This window comes from Saccopteryx leptura, chromosome 2, assembly GCF_036850995.1.
Source record: "Saccopteryx leptura isolate mSacLep1 chromosome 2, mSacLep1_pri_phased_curated, whole genome shotgun sequence".
NCBI lineage: Eukaryota > Metazoa > Chordata > Mammalia > Chiroptera > Emballonuridae > Saccopteryx > Saccopteryx leptura.
Window position 1 is genome coordinate 72,963,926 of NC_089504.1, and position 9,982 is coordinate 72,973,907.

At 44.3% G+C, this 9,982-nt stretch overlaps 1 non-coding gene across 1 annotated transcript; it reads left to right on the forward strand.

Moving 5' to 3' along the window:
- The first annotated feature begins 5,285 nt into the window (after positions 1 to 5,285).
- TRNAA-GGC (transfer RNA alanine (anticodon GGC)) lies at positions 5,286 to 5,361 on the forward strand. The gene has a single exon. It is a non-coding gene; the product is annotated as a tRNA-Ala (tRNA).
- The last annotated feature ends 4,621 nt before the right edge of the window (positions 5,362 to 9,982 follow it).

Sequence of the window (9,982 nt, forward strand, 5' to 3'; positions counted from 1 at the left end):
ACTTATCCGAGTTTCCTAGAATCAAAGGTTTCTAGCTCACCAGCCTTCTTCTCCTCAGTTCCCCATTTCCTTCCTTATCCCAGATACAAACTCTACACAAACTGGCATCTCACTCAGCACTCCGCCATCTTGGCTGCTTCTCCTGGCCTCCTCCACGTGGCCTCCTTTAGCTGCTGGCTCTACTCTCTCCGCTCTCTCATGCTAACCTCAGGAACCAAGCGCCAAACTCCCGCTCCGTTCCCATTTTATAGTGTAGAAATCCAAACCCTTAATCCAATATACATAATAGGGAAGTCTCTTAATACAAAGTCACTTCTCTGAGGCATGATAGGATTGTACCGCCCTACATCAAAAAGGGTAGGAAAGGCTTAATCCCAAAACCAAGCCCCAGGCTACAAGGATTCTGCCTGCCTTTAGCCCACCCCAACACACATTAATATCACCTGGGCAACGGCCTCTTTAACAAAGTGAGCATAATACATTTTATCTGCCCAACACGTGGGTAGTGCCATCTTTAACAAAGTGAGCATAACATATTTTTTCTGCCCAACATCAGACTCTGAGACCAAAGACTAGACGGATTTTATCAAGGCCACAGTTCTGTGTTGGGTGCTCTGCCTTTCCCAATTCATTTTGCCACAAGGCTGCCAGGTAAGGGACATTAAAGGAAAAGGAACTCTCTAAATAAGGAACTCTTGTTAAAATAGCAACCCTAACTTTACAGCCCTTATCTGTACATCTAGATCTTCCTTCCTTTGTCATTTCACATGTTAATAAATTTAATTTACCATGTGAGAAACTTGAAGACCTTGTTTGCTGGTCAAATAAGTTTGTAAATATGATATATAGATTTGCTCACTTATAGTTTGCATTGGGTGTGGGGGACAGGCTGTAAGCAGGCAAGGTTGTTATACCCTGAGGCTTAGTTTTAAGACTAAGCCTTTCCCACCCTAAGTGACTGAATCAGAGACTTCCTTGTTTGTATATTGGCTTAAAGGTTTTGATTTCTACACTATAAAATGGGACAGACCTGAGCTTGCTCCCTCTCAGTTCGAGATTAGCATTAGAGGAGAGCAGAAAAAGGCCACGTGGAGGAGAGGAGAGGAAGCCAAGATGGCTGAGTGCTGAAGGAAAAGCCAGTTTGTGCAGAGTTTGTGCAGAGAGGAGGAAATGAGGAACAGAGGTGAATAAGGCTGGTGAGGTAGAAATCTTTGATTCTAGGAAACTCAGATAAGTCAGTGGCTTTGGGAGCCCTGAATGGAAAGGGAAGTGTTTTCCCATTGTGTGTATTTTTTGCCCACTGGGTGCAAGCTAGTATTAAAGCTAATGGCCCAGCAATTCTTGGCTCCATTGTTTCATTACCATCTGTCCGAATCAAATGTGAACCTGCATGGGCCAGGAGGCTGTGATGGTGGCCGTGACTACTGGCCATACATTTGTCGTAGTCTGTGGCAGGATTCGATACAGTTCGGTATGGAGTCACTACCACCTTTGAGCGGTGGAGTCGAGGACTGGCTGCTGTTATGGTTCCCCGTGGCTGTCCTTTTGGGGACTGTAGGCTGGCTGACTTTTACAGCCATGCATGATGTTGGGCAGATAAAATGTATTATGCTCACTTTGTTAAAGATGGTGCTGCCCACGAGGAGGCCGTCACCCAGGTGATATTAATGTGTGTTGAGAATCCTTGTAGCCTGGGGCTTGGTTTTGGGATTAAGCCTTTCCCACCCTTTTTGATGTGGGGCAGTACAATCCAATCATGCCTCAGAGAAGTGACTTTGTATTAGAGACTTCCCTATTTTGTATATTGGATTAGAGGTTGTGAAACTACACTATAAAATAGGGGTAGAACAGGGGCTTACCCTCTCTTGGTTCCTGAGATTATCATTAGAAGAGAGAGCAGAGGAGAGCAGAGAAAGGCCACGTGGAGGAGGCCAGGAGAAGCAGCCAAGATGGTGGAGTGCTGAGTGAGATGCCAGTTTGTGTAGAGTTTGTATCTGGGATAAGGAAGGAGATGGGGAACAGAGGTGAATAAGTCTGGTGAGCTAGAAACCTTTGATTCTAGGAAACTCGGATAAGTCAGTAGCTTTGTGAGCACTGAATGTGAGCGGGTTTTGGAGCCAAGTGTGTATTTTTACTTGCCCGCCGGGTGCAAGCTAGAATTAAAGACTATGGCCCACCAGTTTGTGGCTCCATTGTTTCTCTACCGACTGTCCAAATCCAATGCAAACCTACATGGGCCAGAAGGCTGCTTTGATAGTGGCCTTGGCTTCTGGCTTTACACATGAGGAAACCAAGAGCTCTGTAGAAGAGGCTGCCCAGAACCTGCAACTGAGCAGTGGGAGGAGCTGGAGGAAACGTGGGAGAAAGAGATGCTGACCCTGAAGCTGGAGCAAGCACCGGAGAGGCCGACCAGGTTTATAAGATTCTCTTGGAAATGGAGCAGCCTGGAGAAGGAATAACAGGTTCGTGATTCACAGATTTCCCTGGATGTTGTGGAGAGCCAGCAATGGTGGGAGGCCGGGGCTGACACTGAAGCTGGGGTTGCAAGGCTGGCAGAGCAGAAGGCGGCAGCAGCCCGGGGCTCGAGCCAGGTGGAGGGGCTAATGTTTTCAGTTCCTCTTTGGAGAATGAGGAGAATCAGTCTGGAGTTTTGATCCAAAGTTTCCAGCAGGTGAGAGCTCAGCAGCAAGGAGTACCTACTATGCCCCTGGTAGATCTGTGATTTTGGGATATAGGGGTGGGTGCCATCAAGCTCTCTGGAGCAGAGATAGAAATGCTGACTGCCATTGCCATGTGCTCCTCCTTGGGACAGTGTAAGACCTGCCAGGATGGCAGGGATGAGGGGTTGGCTGAGGCCCCATGTGAGTGGACTGATTCCTGGACTATGATCTGAGTGGGCACTGGCTCCTTTGTTGGATGGACTTACAGATTTTGGACAATGTGAAATACCCTGATCAGGGTGGGGGGTGGCTTTGCTAGAGGCCCTCCCCCTGCCCCAGGAAGCTTTTCCCATGGATAGCAAGAAGTTTGAGGACATTTTGTGCTTTTGGCAAAGTGCTCAGAGACTGGTGAAGTGTATCTTTGTAATTGTTGAAATTGTATGATTTGTCATGTTGTTGTAATTTATGTAATGTGCCTAATTTCCTTGTGCCGGAATACCTGTGCTTTACATTGTAAGCGAGTAAAAGGGGTGGTCAAATAAGTTTGTAAATATGATGTATATGTTTGCTCGCTTATAGTTTGCATTGGGTTTGGGGAACAGGCTGTAAGAAGGCAGGGTTGTTATACCCTAAGGCAGGGGTAGCCAACCTTTTTATACCTACCACCCACTTTTGTATCTCTGTTAGTAGTAAAATTTTCTAACCACCCACCAGTTCCTCAGTAATGATGATTTATAAAGTAGGAAAGTAACTTTACTTTATAAAATTTATAAAACAGAGTTACAGCAAGTTAAAGCATATAATAATAATTACTTACCAAGTATTTTATGTCGGATTTTTGCTAAGTTTGGCAGAATAAATCTTTATAAAACAACTTACTATAGTTAAATCTATCTTTTTATTTATACTTTGGTTGCTCCGCTACCACCCACCATGAAAGCTGGAACGCCCACTAGTGGGAGGTAGGGATCAGGTTGACTACCGTTGCCCTAAGTTAGTTTTAAGAGTAAGCTTTTTCCATCCTAAGTGACTTTGAATCAGAGACTTCCTTGTTTGTATATTGGATTAAAGGTTTTGATTTCTACACTATAAAATGGGGCAGACCGGGAGCTTGCTCTCTCTCAGTTCCTGAGAATAGCATTAGAGAGGAGAGCAGAAAAAGGCCACGTGGAGGAGAGGAGAAGCAGCCAAGATGGTGGAGTGCTGAAGGAAAAGCCAGTTTGTGCAGAGAGAAGGAGTTGGGAAACAGAGGTGAATAAGGCTGGTTAGGTACAAACCTTTCATTTTAGAAAAATTGAATAAGTCAGTGGCTTTGGGAGCCCTGAATGGAAAGGGAAGTGTTTTCCCATTGTGTGTATTTTTTGCCCACTGGGTGCAAGCTAGGATTAAAGCTAATGGAGCAGTTCTTGGCTCCACTGTTCTCATTACCATCTGTCTGAATCAAATGCGAACATGCATGGGCCAGGAGGCTGTGATGGTGGCCGTGGCTACTGGCTTTACAGTGTTTTAAATTCTAGACTACCTTCCAGCAGCTATGAGCATTCACAGAAAATGTAACTAGGAGTTAATTACTTTGTGAACATTTTCCCACATGCAAAAAAATTATTTCACTTGCTACTCAACTTTTTCTGCCTTATACTAAAACAAATACAATTATAAGAGATGTTGTAAGGAAATCTAGAATGATACTCTACCGTCTTTCTTCATAAAATTAAATACAGAAATTCAAACTGACTGCTATTACCAATCTTTTACCCTCACAGCTTGAAATAACTAATAGTATTTTGGAAAGGTCAAAGCTCTATCCTGAAGTTTTCAGCATTTCTATCACAGTCTTGTTTGACAGGTAATAAAACATATTTCTTCCAGTAAAAGGACAAAAGTAAATTCATCGAAATTTTCTATAAACAAATGTTTATTAGTGCAATGAGAGGCCTATCTAAAATACTATGTTTAAAAATCAACCACTTTCTTAAAATTCAATGATACAGGGCCCATTCAGTAACTGTGATCCATGGTGTGACCATATTTGTCCACAAATATGGTTGTCTTATGTGCTTTCTTCAGTTGACTAATTAAGCAATTACAGAAATAAAAAGAATCTTCTTTCATGTAAAGAATGTATAGAATGTGGCAGCTTCAACTATTTGTTCATTGGTTCAAGTCATTCAACAAGTAATGCATTAAAGTCTTACTTTATATAATGCACTATGAGTTTACAAATATGTGTAAGACATGGGCCTTGGTCCAAGGAGACTTATAGAAAACCTACATATAAAAAACAACCACCTGACCAGGTGGTGGCGCAGTGGATAGAGCGTCGGACTGGGATGCAGAGGATCCGGGTTTGAGACCCCGAGGTTGCCAGCTTGAGCGTGGACTCATCTGGTTTGAGCAAAAAGCCCACCAGCCTTAACCCAAGATCGCTGGCTCCAGCAAGGGGTTACTTGGTCTACTGAAGGCCCGTGGTCAAGGCACATATATGAAAAAGCAATCAATGAACAACTAAGGTGTTGCAACACACAATGAAAAACTAGTGACTGATGCTTCTCATCTCTCTTCGTTCCTGTCTGTCTATCCCTCTCTCTGACTCACTCTCTGTCTCTGTAAAAAATAAATAAATAGGCCCTGGACGGTTGGCTCAGTGGTAGAGCGTCGGCCTGGCATGCGGAAGTCCCGGGTTCAATTCCCGGCCAGGGCACACAGGAGAGGCGCCCATCCGCTTCTCCACCCCTCCCCCTCTCCTTCCTCTCTGTCTCTCTCTTCCCCTCCTGCAGCCGAGGCTCCATTGGAGCAAAAGATGGCCCGGGCACTGGGGATGGCTCCTTCGCCTCTGCCCCAGGCACTAGAGTGGCTCTGGTCTCGACAGAGCGACACCCTGGATGGGCAGAGCATCGCCCCCTGGTGGGCATGCCGGGTGGATCCTGGTCGGGCGCATGTGGGAGTCTGTCTGACTGCCTCCCCGTTTCCAGCTTCAGAAAAATACAAAATAAATAAATAAATAAATAAATAAATAAATAATTTTTAAAAAAACAACCATGCAAAGCAATATATAATAAATAAGCATCAAAATATTCTTGCTGTGCTAATTGTCCCACCAAGCTATGGTAGGAGTCAAAAGTCTACACAACCAGAAGATAATAAAAATGAATGAAATACTTCAGGAAACAAACACTTTCAAAGGGCAACTGCCATCTAAGCTAATTGTTATTATGCAACTGTAGGGCTTCAGAACAAGTTACCTCAAGATGTGCCTCAGTGGTATGTGTATTATTTTTTATTTAAAATACACCTCTTGATCCTACAGTTTCTTTTCTTTTTTTTTTTCAGTGAGAGAAGAGGCAGAGATAGACTCTTACATGTGCTCTTAATGGGATCCACCCAGCAAGCCCACTAGGGGGCAATGTTCAGCCGATCTGGGCATTGCTCCATTGCTTAGCAACAAAGCTCTTCTTAGTGCCTGAGGTGGAGGTCATAGAGCTATTCTCAGTGCCCAGGGCCAAGTCTCCAACTAAGCCATGGTACAGGAGGCATATATATATAGAGAGAAGAAGAAGCAAGAGGGAGAGGACCCATCTGCTTTTCCTGTGTGCCCTGACTGGGAATTGAACCCAGGACACTCACATGCCATGCCAATGCTCTACCACTGAGCCAACAAGCCAGGGCCAAACCTACAGTTTCAAGAGAAAGGTCTCTTCCACCCTCCCCTTACCTATCTAGAAAATTTTAAATTAAGGGTTCTGGCCCATAATAAGAGTAATCACCAGAAATGACAAACTAATAATTACTGAACATGTGTTCTCCCTACAATTACCTCCTGAAGCCTCAAAGTACCTTACCTCATCCTTAGCTCACCATGTCTATAAACCTCACTTACTCTGTCTTGGAACCTTTCATGTAGGTGGGATCTCTAACTTTCTCATGTATGTGGGAATCCCATATATATGTATGTAATTAAATTTGGTTATTTTCTCTTATTAATCTGTCTCATGTTTATTTGATTATTAGACAAAGCAAAATAACCTTGAGGGTAGAAGAAAGTTTCTTCATCTCCACAGTTGGTGCATGCCAGCAATGGTAAGAATTTTTGCCAGGTCAAACTCCCTGATCTCTACTTATAAACTTTAGAGAACACAAAGTGGTGAGAGTCTTTTATTCTTTTCTAAATTTAGTTTTGCGGGAGTAAATATTTGAGAAACTAAGTTTTTAGGCCTAGCAACCTTTGGTTATTTGGTATGAATACTCGTGAATTTTGTTATTTTTTCCCCTCTGTTCTCTCTGCCTAGTTTTCTCCATTTATCTCATTCCTGAGAGCATCACCATTGTGACCAGTGAGAATATTTTCTCTTGTCTCCATCATCTGGATTGTGTACTTATCAGGGAACCTCTAGTGCCCAGTCAAATAGACTGGGCTCCCAAGTTTTGGTTAAGCCACTGAAGGCTAATTGGCCCTCCTTTGTCTAGTCATGCAACAGTCAGGGAAATATGTCATAAGGAGCCTTAGCCCATAATGGGTCTTTGCTGTCTCAACCTTCATTGCTTGTTAATGCTAGAAAAATCTCATACCAGTATTAACTGCCTAGTGTCACAAATTAGCAGGTTTGTGAATGGAAGCATATCACAATTTTATGGGAGACAGGAGCAGTACCTCCATACCATGTATGTGTAAAGCCAGTCGCCACGGCCACCATCACAGCTGCCTGGCCCATGCAGGTTCGCATTTGATTCAACAGTCGGTAATGAAACAGTGGAGCCAAGAACAGGTGGGCCATTAGCTTTAATCCTAGCTTGCACCCGGCGGGCAAGTAAAACACACACTGGGCTCCAAAACCCACTCATTCAGTGCTCACAAAGCTACTGACTTATCTGAGTTTCCTAGAATCAAAGGTGTCTACCACACCAGTCTTATTCCCCTCTGTTACCCATCTCCTTCTCTCTACACAAACTCTGCACTAACTGGCTTCTCTTTCAGCACTCTGCCATCTTGGCTGCCTCTCCCCTCCTCCGTGTGGCCTTACTCTGCTGTCCAACCTGCTCTCTGCTCTAATGCTAATCTCAGGAACCAAGAGAACAAGCTCCCAGTCTGCCCCCATTTTATAGTGTAGAAATCCAAACCTTTAATCCAATATACAAATAAGGAAGTCTGACACAAAGTCACTTATCTGTGGCATAATGGGATTCCTCATGAGAGTGCACCACCCTACATCAAAAAGGGTGGGAAAGGCTTAGTCCTAAAACCAAGCCCCAGGCTACAAAGATTCTGCCTGCCCATAACCTGCCCCAAAACACATTAATATAATCACACCCATTCCAAGCAAGAAGGGCAACTAATATCACCTGCATGACGGGCTTCCACGTGGGCAATGCCATCTTTAACAAAGTGGGCATAATATATTTTATCTGCCCAACACCTAAGAACTCAACTTGGTAACTGTCAGGTTGGAAGCTCTAAAATGTAGGTGGACAAAAGAAGTAGCTAAACTCCACTTACATACGGTGAGGGTCCTACCAAACTGCTGCCAGCTCTTAAGGAAATTATAACCTAAAATTACAAGGCAATTATGAGAAACATTCTAATTAGATGAGATCATGTAAATTACACTTACAAAACAAAGGCTTCCAAATCAAATAAACAGAATAAAATACTTTTAGATACTGATAAGGTTGAAACAAAGAGAAAATAGATAGGACAGTATTGGGCAGATAAAATATATTATGCTCACTTTGTTAAAGATGGTGCTTCCACATGGAAGCCCATTGCCCAGGGGACTGATTGGGATGGGCGTGATTGTATTAATGTGTGTTGGGGGTGGGCTGTGGGCAGGCAGGATCCTTGTAGCACGGGGTTTGGTTTTAGGACTAAGCCTTTCCTACCCTTTTTGATGTGGGGTGGACTTTGTATCAGAGACTTCCCTATTTTGTATATTGGATTAAAGGTTTTGATTTCTGCACTATTAAATGGGGGCAGACCGGGAGCTTGCTCTCTCAGTTCCTGAGATTAGCATTAGAGGAGAAAGCAAAGAGGAGAGCAGAGAGAGACCATGTGGAGGAGGCCAGCAGAAGCAGCCAAGATGGTGGAGTGTTGAGTGAGAAGCCAGTTTGTGCAGAGTTTGTGCAGGGAGAAGGAAGGAGATGGGGAACAGAGGTGAATAAGTCTGGTGAGCTAGAAACCTTTGATTCTAGGAAACTTGGATAAAGTCAGTAGCTTTGTGAGCACTGAATGAGTGGGTTTTGGAGCCCAGTGTGTGTTTTTACTTGCCCGCCGGGTGCAAGCTAGGATTAAAGATGATGGCCCACCAGTTTTTGCCTCTGTTATTTCATTATCATCTGTCCGAATACAATGTGAACCTGTATGTGAATGGCCACAATGGCAGCACCTGGCCTTACAGATAGTTATAGCACTTGTCTCAGCAGGGTGGAAATCTTGGTGGTTACTTCGAAAAAAAATTGATATACATAAAACAGACATTGATGGTGTTAAAACAAAGTTTTTTGTTGTTGTTGTTGTTGTTGTTGTTTTTGTATTTTTCCAAAGCTGGAAACAGGGAGAGACAGTCAGACAGACTCCCACATGCGCCCGACCAGGATCCACCCGGCACACCCACCAAGGGGCGATGCTCTGCCCCTCCGGGGCGTCACTCTGTTGCGACCAGAGCCACTCCAGCGCCTGGGGCAGAGGCCAAGGAGCCATCCCCAGCGCCCGGGCCATCTTTGCTCCAATGGAGCCTTGGCTGTGGGAGGGGAAGAGAGAGACAGAGAGGAAGGAGAGGGGGAGGGGTGGAGAAGCAGATGGGCGCTTCTCCTGTGTGCCCTGGCCGGGAATCGAACCCGGGACTTCTGCACGCCAGGCCAACGCTCTACCACTGAGCCAACTGGCCAGGGCCTAAAACAAAGGTTTTAAATGCAGCACTACCAGGATTTCTTGGTTTTACACCTCAAAGGGACTCAAACCATTTTTACTCAAGAGTAGGTAAATGTTTAGGAGCTAGAAAGAGAAATTTCCAAGACTTTCTGTATGAGAATTTATGAACTCTGGTACCAAAACCTATTTCTGAAGCACTGAACTAACCTAAATTAGATTAAAAGAACACAGCTACACAGAGGTGGATTAAGGTCGGTTGAGGCCTATAAAGCCAGTATCCATGGCCATCATCACAGCCGCCTGACCCATGCAGGTTCTCATTGGATTCGGACAGACAGTAATGAAACAACAAAGCCAAGAACTGGTGGGCCATTATCTTTAATCCGAGCTTGCACCCAGCAGGCAAGTAAAAACACACTGGGCTCCAAAACCCACTTATTCAGCTCTCACAAAGCTACTG